This window comes from Heterodontus francisci, chromosome 6, assembly GCF_036365525.1.
Source record: "Heterodontus francisci isolate sHetFra1 chromosome 6, sHetFra1.hap1, whole genome shotgun sequence".
Taxonomy (NCBI): domain Eukaryota; kingdom Metazoa; phylum Chordata; class Chondrichthyes; order Heterodontiformes; family Heterodontidae; genus Heterodontus; species Heterodontus francisci.
The window spans coordinates 21,753,608-21,769,560 of record NC_090376.1 but is presented as its reverse complement, the minus strand read 5'-3'; positions in this window follow the sequence as shown (position 1 = coordinate 21,769,560).

The window sequence follows — 15,953 nt, the reverse complement described above, 5'->3', positions numbered from 1 at the left end:
TGAGGCAGCTAAGCTTCATTTGCTGCCTCTGCTTTAAATTAAACAGCCATTTCCATTGTCCTCATGTCCTCTCTACCCAGCCATGCTCCCCCCATGGTGTTTTCCCCGTTCCCAACAGTTAAAAATTGTTCCCTGAAACTGACAAGCCTGTTAATGAGCTCAACAGGCAATTAATTGGGCATGGGTGCCCAACCAGTTCCCTTCCTGTCGGCTGAAGTTTAAAAATAGGATCACGTTCCGGAGGCAGCGGAACCCAGTGCTGACCTCCGAGAACGCTATCTTAAAATCGTGCTCACTGCCATTCCCGATCTCAGCGGGGATTGACAATCTGGCTCATGGTTCCCAAAGCTGTCCACCACAGGGGTTTTCCTCGCATCATGTCTACCTCAGTTGTGCACTAATTGATAAAGCTTTTATGATTAGTCAACAATTCTATTATTGTTGTATTATGTGACTACCAGCATGGTAGAAGCTGAATTAAATCGACCTTGATCTTCCTTTGTCTCACAATTCTTATGTTCCTATGAAAGCGTCGTCATAAAGGAGGATCATTAGAAGACTTTTAAAGGCAGGGAGGGACAAAGGGAAGGGAGGAAACTAACACAAATAGATTGTTCTTACCTACCGCAGGTGTGGTAGGAGTCACTCCTCAAAACTCATGTCGCATCATCATTGTGGTTTTGATTTTTATAAAGGCAGTAGCAGACAATGTTTGTGAAATTGTTCTCTTCCAAAATGTCTTCTTTTCAGCATCTGTGTCATAAGAGGCTTATCTGTGGTCTTTTTAACTTTCCGACCAATTCCAAACAGTCACTTAAGACTATACTTAAATATACATTTTGGTAGGAAGAACATGGAGAGACAATATAAAATAAAGGGTACAATTCTAAAGCGGGTGCAGGAGCAGAGGGACCTGAGTGTTTTTGTACATAGGTCATTGAAGGTGACAGTACAGGTTGAGAGAGCGGTTAATAAAGCATACAGTATATACTGGGCTTTATTAATAGAGGCATAGAATACAAGAGCAACGAAGTTATGTTAAACTTGTATAAGATACTTGTTCAGCCTCAGTATTGTGTCCAGTTCTGGGCACACCCTTTAGGAAAGACATGAGGGCATTAGTGAGAGTACAGAAAAGACTCATGAGAATGATTCCAGGGATGAGGAACTTCAGTTATGAAGATAGATTGGAGAAGTTAGAACTGCTTTCCTTGGAGAAGAGAAGGCTGAGAGGAGATTTGATAGAGGTATTTAAAATCATGAGGGGTCTGGACAGAGTCGATAGAGAGAAACTGTTCCCACTTGTGAAAGGATCATAAACGAGAGGGCACAGATTTAAAGTAATTTGTAAAAGAAGCAAAAGTGACATGAGGAAAAACTTTTTCATGCAGCGAGTGGTTAAGGTTTGGAATGCACTACTGAGAGTGTGGTGGAGTTAGATTCAATTGAAGCATTCAAAAGGGAATTCGACTGTTATATGAAAAGAAAGAATGTGCAGGGTTACGGAGAGAAGGCAGTGGAGTGGCACTAGGTGAAATGCTCATTCGGAGCGCTGGTGCAGACACAATGGGCCGAATGGCCTCCTTCTGTGCTGCAATGATTCTGCAATATACCTTTGAAGCCAGACTTGCTCATTGACACGTTTTTATGGTGACAGAAATGTTAGCTAATTTGGTTTTAACATTCAGAATAAAAGATGCCACAAACACATGAAATTCCCCAGTGCTTTTCTACGATTATCTCTTCTAAAGGCCTGAGTGGTGGGATGATAATAAAGATAGCAGGTACATTTCATTCTGCTCTTTTGATTAGCGAAAAGCAAAGGAATAGAGGCACAGTCGAAGCAAAGGAGCACACTGTCATGAAAATGACGTCAGAACAATGCAAAGAGCACAAGATTGGAAAGCAGAAACAGAGACCATAGAACAGCTCAGCTGACATAAGAGAGGATTACAAATAAAATGAAGCCCCTACATAGACATTTACCACCAGCATATAAAATGCAAAGCAGCTGTCATAAAAGAGGGATATGGATATACATGCTCGAGAGCTCAACAGGGTGGAGATGTAGACAAGAGAGAAACTGTCGGAATTCAAGTCCTCCCCACTGCTCTGCAAAATGCTGCTTGAAAGCTGAAGCATTGTGACTACTTATGCATTTCAACAGATTGCTTCACAGCCAACTCTTTCTGCCCTAAAATAGAAGCACTGTGCTATTCAAATACTGGTGAGGCGCTGACAGCTTCTTTCTGAAGTTAATGCCAGCATTGCCTGAGTTTATTCACTGGGCTCTATGAATTCTGCGTGGGAGACACTGACTTCACTTTGAAGTCATGTACACTGTCTAGTATTAACCAAGACTTGCTTGAGGTCGTAATTAGGGCAATAATTTGTTATTACTCATCTCCACTCAGAAATCAGGATTTTCCATCAGCAACAACTTGCATTTATATAGTGCCTTGAACATGGTGAAAAAATATCCCAAGGCACTACAAATGACCATGATCTGACAACATTTGACTTTGAGTCAAAGGATGTCGCTGAACGGACAGGGGGCATTCTGAAGGGGGAGGGCGAACAGCCAGAGGTTATGGTACACATCGGTACCAACGACATAGGCAGGAAGAGTGACGAGGTCCTGCAGGGGGAGTTTAGGGAGTTCGGTAGAAAGTTAAAAGACAGGAACTCTAGGGTTGTAATCTCGGGATTACTCCCCGTGCCACGTGCCAGTGAGGCTAGAAATAGGAAGATAGTGCAGGTAAACACGTGGCTGAACAGCTAGTGTAGAAGGGAGGGTTTCAGATATCTGGATCATTGGGATCTCTTCAGGGACAGGTGGGACCTGTACAAGAAGGACGGGTTGCATCTAAACTGGAGGGACACAAATATCCTGGCTGCGAGGTTTGCTAGCGGCACTCGGGAGGGTTTAAACTAGTGTGGCAGGGGGGTGGGAACCAGAGCAGTAGGACAGCAGGTGAAATAAATGAGGGGGAACTAGTAAATAAGGCCAGTAAGGCTACGAGGAAGAGCAGGCAGGGAGATGTTGCGGAGCACAGAGGGACTGGTGGTCTGAAGTGCATTTGTTTCAATGCGAGAAATATAACAGGTAAGGTAGATGAACTTAGAGCTTGGATTAGTGCTTGGAACTATGATGTTGTTGCTATTACAGAGACTTGGTTGAGGGAAGGACAGGATTGGCAGCTAAATGTTCCAGGATTTAGAAGCTTCAGGCGGGATAGAGGGGGATGTAAAAGGGGTGGGGGAGTTGCATTACTGGTTAAGGAGAATATCACAGCTGTACTGCCGGAGGACACCTCGGAGGGATCATGCAGCGAGGCAATTTGGATGGAGCTCAGGAATAGGAAGGGTGCAGTCACGATGTTGGGGGTTTACTACAGGCCTCCAACAGCTAGCGGGAGGTAGAGGAGCAGATATGTAGACAGATTTTGGAAAGATGTAAAGGTAACAGGGTTGTAGTGGTGGGTGATTTTAACTTCCCCTATATTGACTGGGACTCACTCAGTGCTAGGGGCTTGAATGGGGCAAAATTTGTAAGGAGCATCCAGGAGGCTTCTTGAAACAATATGTAGATAGTCAACTAGGGATGGGGCCGTACTGGACCTGGTATTGGGGAATGAGCCTGGCCAGGTGGTCGAAGTTTCAGTAGGGGAGCATTTCGGGAACAGTGACCATAATTCCATAAGTTTTAAGGTACTTGTGGATAAGGATAAGAGTAGTCCTCGGGTGAAGGTGCTAAATTGGGGGAAGGCTAATTATAACAATATTAGACAGGAACTGAAGAATTTAGATTGGGGGCGGCTGTTTGAGGGTAAATCAACATCTGACATGTGGGAGTCTTTCAAACGTCAGCTGATTAGAATCCAGGACCAGCATGTTCCTGTGAGGAAGAAGGATAAGTTTGGCAAGTTTTGGGAACATTGGATAACACGGGATATTGTGAGCCGAGTCAAAAAGAAAAAGGAAGCATTCGTAAGGGCTGGAAGGCTAGGAACAGATGAAGCCCTTGAGGAATATAAAGACAGTAGGAAGGAACTTAAGCAAGGGGTCAGGAGGACTAAAAGGGGTCATGAAAAGTCATTGGCAAACAGGATTATGGAAAATCCCCAGGCTTTTTATACGTATATAAAGAGCAAGAGGGTAACCAGGGAAAGGGTTGGCCCACTTAAGGACAAAGGAGGGAATCTAAGTGTGGAGCCAGAGGAAATGGGCGAGGTACTAAATGAGTACTTTGCATCGGTATTCACCAAAAAGAAGGACTTGGTGGATGATGAGCCTAGGGAAGGGAGTGTAGATAGTCTCGGTCATGTCGTTATCAAAAAGGAGGAGGTGTTGGGCGTCTTACAAAGCATTAAGGTAGATAAGTCCCCAGGGCCTGATGAGATCTACCCCAGAATACTGAGGGAGGCAAGGAAAGAAATTGCTGGAGCCTTGACAGAAATCTTTGCATCCTCATTGGCTACAGGTGAGGTCCCAGAGGGCTGGAGAATAGCCAATGTTGTTCCTTTGTTTAAGAAGGGTAGCAAGGATAATCCAGGAAATTATAGGCCGGTGAGCCTTACGTCAGTGGTAGGGAAATTATTAGAGAGGATTCTTCGGGACAGGATTTACTCCCATTTGGAAACAAACAAACTTATTAGCGAGAGGCAGCATGGTTTTGTGAAGGGGAGGTCGTGTCTCACTAACTTGATTGAGTTTTTTGAGGACGTGACGAAGATGATTGATGAAGGAAGGGCAGTGGATGTTGTCTATATGGACTTCAGTAAAGCCTTTGACAAGGTCCGTCATGGCAGACTGGTACAAAAGGTGAAGTCACACGGGATCGGAGGTGAGCTGGCAAGATGGATACTGAACTGGCACAGTCATAGAAGACAGAGGGTAGCAGTGGAAGGGTGCTTTTCTGAATAGAGGGCTGTGACTAGTGGTGTTCCGCAGGGATCAGTGCTGGGACCTTAGCTGTTTGTATTATATATAAATGATTAGGAGGAAAATGTAGCTGGTCTGATTAGTAAGTTTGCGGACGACACAAAGGTTGGTGGAGTTGCGGATAGTGATGAGGATTGTCAGAGGATACAGCAGGATATAGATCGGTTGGAGACTTGGCTGGAGAAAAGGCAGATGGAGTTTAATCTGGACAAATGTGAAGTAATGCATTCTGGAAGGTCTAATGCAGGTGGGAAGTATACAGTAAATGGCAGAACCCTTAGGAGTATCGAGAGGCAGAGAGATCTGGGCGTACAGGTCCACAGGTCACTGAAAGTGGCAACGCAGGTGGATAAGGTAGGCAAGAGGCATACGGCATGCTTGCCTTCATTGGTCGGGGCATAGAGTATAAAAATTGGCAAGTCATGCTGCAGCTGTACAGAACCTTAGTTAGGCCACACTTAGGATATTGTGTGCAATTCTGGTCGCCTCATTCCTAGAAGGACGTGAAGGCTTTGGAGAGGGTGCAGAAGAGGTTTACCAGGATGTTGCCTGGTCTGGAGGGCATTAGCTATGAGGAGATGTTGGATAAACTCGGATTGTTTTCACTGGAACGACGGAGGTGGAGGGGTGACATGATAGAGGTTTACAAAGTTATGAGCGGCATGGACAGAGTGGATAGTCAGAAGCTTTTTCCCAGGGTGGAAGAGTCAGTTACTAGGGGACATAGGTTTAAGGTGAGCGGGGCAAAGTTTAGAGGGGATGTGCGAGGCATGTTCTTTACACAGAGGGTGGTGAGTGCCTGGAACTTGCTGCCGGGGGAGGTGGTGGAAGCACGTACGACAGCGACGCTTAAGAGGCATCTTGACAAATATATGAATAGGATGGGAATAGAGGGATACGGTCCCCAGAAATGCAGAAGGTTTTAGTTTCGGCAAGCATCAAGATCGGCGCAGACTTGCAGGGCCGAATGGCCTGTTCCTGTGCTGTACTGTTCTTTGTTCTTTGAGTCACACACACAGATATTAGGACAGGTGACCAAAAGCTTGGTCAAAGAGTTAGGTTTTAAGGAGCGTCTTAAAAAAGGGGAGACAGGTGGATTGGTATAGATCAGGAATTCCAAAGCTTAGGGCCTTGGCAGCTGAAGGTACGGCTACCAATGGCAATGGGATGAAAATCGAGAATGCGCCAGGAGCACAGAGATTTCCAAACGTTGTAGGACTGGAGGAGGTTACAGAGGTCGAGAGGGGCAAGGTCCTCATGGGATTTGAACACAAAGATGAGCATTTTAACACTGATGCATTGTTTAACCGTGAGCCAATGTAGGTCAGTGAACACAGGGGTGATGGGTGAAGAGGATTTGGTGCAAATTAGGATGAATTCAAAATTTACAGAAGGTGGAAGGCCCTTCAGGAGACCATGAGGATAGTCCAGCCTAGAAGTAGCAAAGGTAACAAATGAGGGCTTCAGAAGCAGATGAGCTGAGTTAGGGCAGGAACAGGCGATAATATGGAGCTGGAAGTCGGCGGTCGTGGTGATAGAGAGAATATGAAACCTGAAGCTCAACTCAAGGTCAAATAGCAGACTGAGGTGGCAAACAGTCCAGATCAGCCACAGACAGTGGCTGGGGAGGGGGATAGAGTCGGTAACTAGGGAACAGAGTTTGTGGTGGGTATTGAAGACAATGGTTTTGATCTTCACAATATTCCAGGACATTTAATGTTAAATTTTGATGCCAGGGAGGAATATGGTGACTTAAGGAAAGGAATTAACATTATGAGATTGTTCGAACCACTATTGCATTGATAGGATGAGTAAGTCAGGCACAAATCGTACAACATGCAGTACATGTAAAAATCACAGTATTCATCGTGGGGTGTTGCTGACACCAAATCACTTTCAATAGTTATTGCTAAATCAATTTACAGATCGTGATCTCCAAATTCTTTAAATGTTCATCTACATTATATAGTGTCTGTGTCCAACAAATGTTTTATGTACCAGCATGGACCCTTTGGGCTGAATGGCATCCAATTTTTTTTCCTCTCCTGCAGTTGCAATTTTGACAAAAATGAAGCAGTTCTGTCCTTAGCTTTAGCCTTGCGGAGGCTGCTTTAATTCTGTCCCTGGTCATAAAGAGTAATGAAAAACTAACTGCAGGCGAATCTTGTCCCAAGCTTCACTGAATATAAATGCTGCAGGTTCTTGTTAGTTTTCTGCTTGAGAGAGGATCCAAACTACTTTTGAATCAACACAGACAGTGTAATTTGTTCAGTTATGTCTATGATTCCATCAGCAGCCCATTTTATACTCTCCTCACCACCCATGATTTTCTTTTCCCTTCTTTAACAACTGAGCCATTAGCAGAGTATCCTCAACCGTTAACATGCACTACAACCAGTTTTCTATTGCTTGTTATCCAAGCCAACAAAAACCTCTGTGGATATTTAAATGTTTTTAATGATAGATCCCAAAAGTTACAGGGAGATTTTACAAAACAATAATTGAATCTTTGGCCTCACATTACATCATAAAGCATGGACCTGGGCTAAAATATCATGCAGAGGAATTGTTAGACAAACATTTCACCCATTTACCTGATGGTTTCCCATGCATCCATTTCAGGTATTAATTCCTTTGTTGCTGCTATACTAGTTAACTACACCACCAGATTGTGCCTGCTCACGGACGATGCTGAGGTTATGTGTCTTTTATGAGTAAGCAATAAACAAGCCACGTGGCAGAAAAGTGGCCGTTGAATATATTGCAACTAGAGGTGCGTTCACAAAACAATGGTAGCATTGGTTGACAGTCAATGTACACTTCAAAGTGGGAATTTGAAATAGCTTCACACCAATGCTAGGTCTGTAAAGAAATGTTTGCATTATGTAACAACTTTTCATGAACTCAGGACATCCTAATGTACTTTACAGCAAATGAAGTACTTTCAGATTATAGTTACTGTTGTAATGTAGTCAATTTGAACAGAGCATACCACATTGTGATATTGATGGATAACCTACTTCAGTAATGTTAATTGAGGGATGAATGTTGGCCAGAACACTGGGTAAAACTCCCCTGCTTTTCTTCAAATAGCTACAGGATCTTCTCCATCAACCTGAGACAGCAGACGGGGCCTCATATGAACAACATACAAACATACGAATTAGGAGCAGGAGTAGGCCACTCAGCCCCTCGAGCTAGGGTCGACACTGAGAGATTGTTTCCGCTGGTCGGGAATCTAAAACAGGTGGGGCACAGTCTCAGGATAAGGGGAGGATCATTTAGGACTGAGAGGAGGAAAAAATACTTCACTCAAACGATTGTTTGTGGGTTGTGGATGTTCCAGTGTTGAATACATTTAAGGCTGGAATAGACAGATTTTTGGTCTCTCAGGGAATCAAGGGATATGATGAACCAGCAGGAAATGGAGTTGAATCCTAAGATCAGACATGATTGTATTGAATGGCAGAGCAAGCTCAGTGGACCATGTGGTCTACTCCTGCTTCTACTTTTTGTGTTCTTGTGTCTGCAGCTCATGCAGAGTTGTTAAGCTGGAGTCTGAGCTGCAGACTTTATGAGTCATCCGAGAGGGAGAGAGTTACATGGACACCTTGTCTTAGAGGCAGTCACACTCCTTAGGTTAAATAGAACATTACAGTTCATCAGTGGTCAGGGACAGGAGGGTGTGACTGTGAATTAGGCAGATATGGAGATCCAGGATGTAGTGATGGAGGAGCCTTGGCCCTTGAATTTGACCAAGAGGTACGAGGTAATTGCAAGGACAGCAGGGTGGAAGGGAAATCTGGCTATAGCACCATGGTGCAGGAATCCATTCAAGTGAAATTAAAAGGAATGTTGTAGTGATAGGGTACAGCATAGTCAGGAGAATAGATACTGTTATAAAATCAAGAAATGCTGGAAATATTCAGCAGGTTTGGCAGCATCTGTGGAGAGAGAAGCAGAGTTAACGTTTCAGGTCAGTGACCCTTCTTCAGAACTGACAAATATTAGAAATGTGAAAGGTTATAAGCAAGTAAAGCGGGGGGTGGGGCAAGAGATAACAAAAGAGAAGGTGTTGATAGGACAAGGTCACAGAGAATAACTGAACAGAAGGTCATGGAACAAAGGCAAATGGTATGTTAATGGTGTGAACAAAAAACAAAGAACAAAGATAATTACAGCACAGGAACAGGCCCTTCGGCCCTCCAAGCCTGCGCCGATCCAGATCCTGCTGAAAGACAAAGCGTTAGTACAGAGAGGGTGTGAATTGACTGTAAAGCGCAAAGCACAAACATTAAAAAAATTTTAAAAACAGAGAAACAGTGGGTAGGCACAGTAGAAACAAATTAACCAAACTAAAAATAAACTAACCAAACTAAAAAAAACTAAAATAAAATAAACAGATAAAAAAGAAAAAATAACTAAACATGAAAAGGGGACGCTGTCATGCTCTGAAATTATTAAATTCAAATGTGAAGTCCAGCAGGCTGTAGCTTGCCTAATCGGTAAATGAGATGCTGTTCCTCGAGCTTGCATTGATGTTCGCTGGAAGACTGCAGCAATCCCAGGACTGAGATGTGAGCATGAGAGCAGGGGGTGAGGTGGGAGGGGGGTGGGGGGGGTTGAAATGGCCAGCAACCGGAAGCTCGGGGTCATGCTTTCAGACTGAGCGGAGGTGTTCCGTAAAGCAGACACCAAATCTGCATTTGGTCTCCCCAATGTAGAGGAGACCATATTGTGAGCAGTGAATACAGTATACTAAATTGAAAGAAGTACAAGTAAATTGCTTCTTTACCTGAAAGGAGTTTTTGGAGCCTTGGATATGAGGAGAGAGGAGGTAAATGGGCAGGTATTACACCTCCTGCGATTGCAGGAGAAGGTGCCATGGGAAGGGGATGAGATGGTGGGGATAATGGAGGAGTGGACGAGGGTGTCACGGAGGGAACAATCCTTTTGGAATGCTGACAGGGGAAGGGAGGAGAAGATGCGTTTGGTAGTGGCATCACGCTGGAACCGGCAGAAGTGGCGGAGGATGATCCTTTGGATCTGGAGGCTGGTAGGGTGGAAAGTGAGGACAAGTGGAACCCTGTCACAGTTCTGGGAGGGAGGGGAAGGGGTGAGGATAGAGGTATGGAAAATGGGCCGGACACGGTTGAGGGCCCTGTCAACCACAGTAGGGGGAATCCTCAGTTGAGGAAAAAGGAAGACATATCAGAAGCGCTGTCATGGAAGGTAGCATCATCAGAGCAGATGCATCGGAGACGGAGAAACTGGGAGAATGGAATGGATTTCTTACAGGAGGCAGGGTGTGAAGAAGTGTAGTCGAGGTAGCTGTGGGAGTCGGTGGGCTTATAATGAATATTAGTCGACAGCCTTTCCCCAGAGATGGAGATAGCGAGGTCGAGGAAGGGAAGGGAAGTGTCGGAGATGGGCCATGTGAAGGTGAAATAGGGTGGAAATTAGAAGCAAAGTTGATTAAAGTTTTCTAGTTCCGGGCGGGAGCAGGAAACGGCACCGACATAGTCATCAATGTACCAGAAAAAAAGTTGGGGGAGGGGGCCTGAGTAGGACTGGAACAAGGAATGTTTGGCGTATCCTACGAAAAGACAGGCATAACTAGGACCCATGCGGGTACCCATAGCAACACCTTTTACTTGAAGAAAGTGAGTGGAGTTGAAGGAGAAATTGTTCAATGTGAGAACAAGTTCAGCCAGGTGGAGGAGGGTGGTGGTGGATGCAGACTGGTTGGGCCTCTGTTCAAGGAAGAAGCAGAAAGCCCTCAAACCGTTCTGGTGGGGATGGAGGTGTAGCGAGATTGGACGTCCATAGTGAAGAGGAGATGGTTAGGGCCAGGAAACTGGAAATTGTCAAAATGACGTAGGGCATCAGAAGAGTCACGGATGTAGGTGGGAAGAGACTGGACCAGGGGAGAAAAGATAGATTCAAGATAGGAAGAAATAAGTTCAGTGGGGCAGGAACAGGCCGACACAATGGGTCTGCCAGGACAGTCCTGTTTGTGGATTTTGGGAAGGAGGTAGAAGCAGACTGTCTGGGGTTGCGGGACTATGAGGTTGGAAGCTGTAGAGGGAAGATCTCCAGAGGAGATGAGATCAGTGACAGTGCTGTGGACAGTAGCTTGATGTTTGGTGGTGGGGTCATGGTCCAGAGGGAGGTAGGAAGAAGTGTCTGAAAGTTGGCGCTGAGCCTCTGCAAGGTAGAGGTCGGTACGCCATACAACAACAGCACCACCCTTATCTGCAGGTTTGATGACAATGTTGGGGTTAGACCTGAGAGAACGGAGTGCGGCAAGTTCAGAGGGAGACAGGTTAGAGTGAGTGAGGGGGGCAGAGAAATTAAGACAGCCGATGTCTCGCCGACACTTTTCAATGAAAAGGTCAAGAGCGGGTAAGAGGCCAGAGGGAGGGGTCCAAGTAGAGGGAGAATGGGTCTGCTGGTCAGGGGGAGGACACCTGGTCAAAGAAGTGAGAACGGAGGCGGAGGCGATGGAAGAAGAGCTCAACGTCATGCCGAACATGAAATTCATTGAGGTGGGGGCATAAAAGAATAAAATTGAGACCTTTATTGAGTACAGAACGTTCAGCGTCAGAGAGGGGAAGGTCAGAAGGTATAGTGAATACACGGCAAGGGGTCAGATCCGAAGGGGTGGGGTCAGAGGGAAGTGAAGGGGAAGAAGGATCTGGAGGGGCATTAGTCCCCATCAGCTGCTGGAGCTTGCGTTCCTTGACAGTTGAAAGGAAGAAAAAACATTTTTTGTTAATGCGTCAGATAAGACGAAAGATGAAATGAAACTGTGGAGTAGAACAGCTTTGAGATAAGGTGCTTCTGGAGAAAGAGGTCCAGTGTGTACATGTGGTGGCGCATGGCACTGTTTTCTGATACTGTTCTCTGCAGCCACAACTGAGAGTTCCGAAGGTTGGGTTTCCTATCTGATACCAGGGTTAAAGGCAGCTCCTCACTGCTGGAGTAGAACTTAGAGGGAGAGGAGGAGGATTGAGATGTTAGGGTCCAAATTAAAAAGCAGAACATCAAAAATAATAAAAACAAAAGCAAAATACTGTGGATGCTGGAAATCTGAAATAAAAACAGAAAGTGCTGGAAATACACAGCAGGTCTGGCAGCATCTGTGGAGAGAGAAGCAGAGTTAAATTTTTAGGTCTGTGACCTTTCATCTGAACTTGAAAGTAATAATCTCTGGTTGTTGCCTGAGCCACACATCAATTGGTATAGGAATAAACAGATGAGAAGGTTAAAGGAGTGGTATGGGAGGCAGGGGTTTGCTTCATGAGCCACTGGCACCAGTACAGGGGAAAGAGGGAGCTGTTCCATTGGGACAGGCTCCATTTTAACCGGGCTAGGACCAGTGTCCTAGCAAATCGTATAACTAATGCAGTAGACAGGGCTGTAAACTAATCAAGTGGGATTGGGAGGATTAAGGAAAGGGAAAATTCACAAGCCGCAAGGGAAATGTCAAGGCTCTAGAGCAGAGCAGCATTTCCGGTGAAAATAAGCAGAGTGGGTCAGAAAGGGACAATGCAGGTAAGGTGACGAAGGTGATATCAAGGAAAATTAGAAAAAAAGTCATAGCCTAAGGCCCAATATCTGAATATGCAATACAATCACAACAGATTGGAAGAATTAACAACACAGATAGAAATTAATAGCTTTGATCTAATAGTCATTATGGAGACATGAGCTGGGATTTTACGGCCGCCCCCCCAACGAGCGGGGAGGTGACGGGAGGGGGGCCGAAAAATTGTCAGTTTGGGGCGGGGGGGGGGGGGGGTGCGTTCACAATGCCTTCCGCTCCAATTTAACGCAGAGCGGCTGCGGTGAGAAATGGCCCAACTGCCGCAGGCATTCAAGGCCCTTAAGTGGCCAATTAACTGCCACTTAAGGGCCTCCTCCCACTGCCGCTGGTGTTTTACCCAAGGTGCCCGGACGGCAAACACCCCAAGAACACCACCAGGTTATGCCTGGCAGCTTTCTTGCGGGCTGGGGGGTTTGCCCTCCTGATCAGCCACCCTATGCCCCATGAAGGGGGGCCCCAAAGCCCCAACTGCCCCCAACGCACAACACTCCGTCTCCCCAAACCGATCCGCCCTGCCTCTCCGGGGGGTTGCCAATTGTCCCCGGTGAGGCCCTAAAAACTTACCTCCTTTCCCGGGCCGTCCTTCCTCTTGCTGCTGAAGCAGGGTGCAGTCCCAGCAGTGGCCACCGCTTCCGGTGATGCTGCTGGGACGAAGAGCTGCTGGCCCACTGATTGTCCAGCAGCTTCAATAGACGAAACTGCCTGCCTCAAGAGGTGGAAGTCCTGGCCAGGGCCAATTAAGGGCTCAGGGAGTGAAAAATCCCGGCATGGCTCCCCATGTCAAGTGCAGGCAGGCTCACCACCGACTTTTTGGCTGGTGGGCAGGGCTGCCCGCCCAACATTAAATTCCGGCCATGGTTGCAAAGCGACCCAGGTCGGGAACTAAATATTCCAGGATGCGTAATTTTTAAAAGAAATAGGCAAAATGGAAAAGGAGGAGGGGTAGCCCTGATACTAAATGACAGGATAAAGACAGTCGAGAGAAAGGATCTTAGCTCAGAAGTAGCTTGAGTGGAGCTCGGAAACAGTAAGGGCCAGAAAACATTGTTTATAGGCCCCCAGACAGTAGTTGGAGTATTGGGCAGAGTATAAATCAAGAAATTAGAGGTGCATTTAATAAGGGTAATCCAGTAACTTTGGGGAACTTTAATCTTTATATAGACTGGGCAAACCAAATTTGCAGTAATGGTGTGGAGGACGAGTTCATGGAATATATACAAGGTAGCTTTCCAGATCAGTATGTTGAGGAACCAACTGAGGAACAGGCTATTTTGAATCTAGTATTCTGCAATGAAAAAGGTATAATTAATAATTAATAATAATTAATTGTAGTCAAGGGGCCTCCAGAGAAGAGTAACCATAATATGATAGAATTTTCTATTCAGTTCGAAAGTAATTTAGTTAAGTCTAAACAAAGCAAACTATGTAGGTACAAGGGGCAAGTTGGCTAAGGTAGATTACAAAACTATATTAATAACTACATTAAAACTACATGTTAGATGGTAGACAGGCAATGGCTAGTATTTAATGAATTAAAATAATTTGCATCAAATATACATTCCTTTAAAGCACAAAAAACACTCAGAAAAAAATTATCTTATCGTAGGAAACAAGAGTTAAAGATAGCTTTATTTCAAAGGGAGAGGCTTATAATGTTGCCAAAGTGAGTGGTAAGACTGAGGATAGGGAGGATTTTAGAATTCAGCAAAGGGAGACCAAGAAATTGATAAAGAAAGAGAATAGAAAATATGAGGGTAGACTATCAAGAGACATAAAAAAGATTGTAAATGTTTCTATAGGTATGTAAATAAGAAATTAGTGAAAGTAAACGTGAGCCCATTAGAGGCAGAGACAGGTGAAATTATAAGATGGCAGATTGTTCAACCTTGCCCGTCTAAGAGCGAAGACCGAAGTATGGAAAATCCTCATCAGGGAACTCCTCTTTGCTGACGATGCTACATTAATATCCTACACAGAAGAGTGTCTGCAGAGACTCATCGACAGGATTGCGGCTGCCTGCAACGAATTTGGCCGAACCATCAGCCTCAAGAAAACGAACATCATGGGACAGGACGTCAGAAATGCTCCATCCATCAATATTGGTGACCACGCTCTGGAAGTGGTTCAAGAGTTCACCTACCTAAGCTCAACTATCACCAGTAACCTGTCTCTCGATGCAGAAATTAACAAGCGCATGGGAAAGGCGTCCGCTGCTATATCGAGACTGGCCAAGAGGTTGTGGGAAAATGGCGCACTGACACGGAACGCAAAAGTCAGAGTGTTTCAAGCCTGTGTCCTCAGTACCTTGCTCTACAGCAGCGAGACCTGGATGACATATATCAGCCAAAAGCGACATCTCAATTCATTCCATCTTCGCTGCCTCCGGAGAATCCTTGGCATCAGGTGGCAGGACCGTATCTCCAACGCAGAAGTCCTCGAGGTGGCCAACATCCCCAGCATGTACACCCTACTGAGCCAGCGGCGCTTGAGATGGCTTGGCCATGTGAGCCGCATGGAAAATGGCAGGATCCCCAAGGACACATTATACAGCAAGCTCGTCACTGGTATCAGACCCACCGGCCATCCATGTCTCCGCTTTAAAGACGTCTGCAAACGCGACATGCAGTCCTGTGACATTGACCACAAGTCGTGGGAGTCAGTTGCCACTGATCGCCACAGTTGGTGGACAGCTATAAAGGCGGGGCTAAATAGTGGCGAGTTGAGCTGTTGGCAAGAAAAAAGACAGAAGTGTAAGGAGGGAGCCAACTGTGTAACAGCCCCGACACCCAATTTTATCTGCAACGCCTGTGGAAGGTCTGTCACTCTAGAATTGGCCTTTCTAGCCACTCCAGGCACTGCTTCACAAACCACTGACCAACCACCTCCAGGCACTTACCCATTGTCTCTCGAGACAAGGAGGCCAAAGAAAGAAGAAAGATTAGTGAAAGTAAATGTGAGCCCATTGGAGGCAGAGACAGGTGCAATTATAAAGGGGAATAAGGAAATGGCAAAGGCATTAAACAAATGCTTTTGGCAGAATCTTAACAGCTCTAAAGATTTCCTGGTCCCGATCCGGAAGGGCCAGAGATAGAATCATAGAATCATAGAAAGTTTAAGGCACAAAGTGTCTGTGCCGGCTGAAAAATGATCCACCTATTCTAATCCCACCTTCCAGCATTTGGTCCATTGCCCTGCAGATTATGGCATTTGAGGTGCATGTCCAAACTCCTTTTGAATGAGTTGAGAGTCTCTGCCTCAACTACCCTTTCAGGCAGTGAGTTCCAGACCCCCACCACCCTCTGGGTGAAAAAGTTTTTCTTCATCTCCCCTCTAAATTTTCTACCAATCACTTTAAATCTCTGTCCCCTCGTCACTCACCTCTCTGCTAAGGTAAACAGAC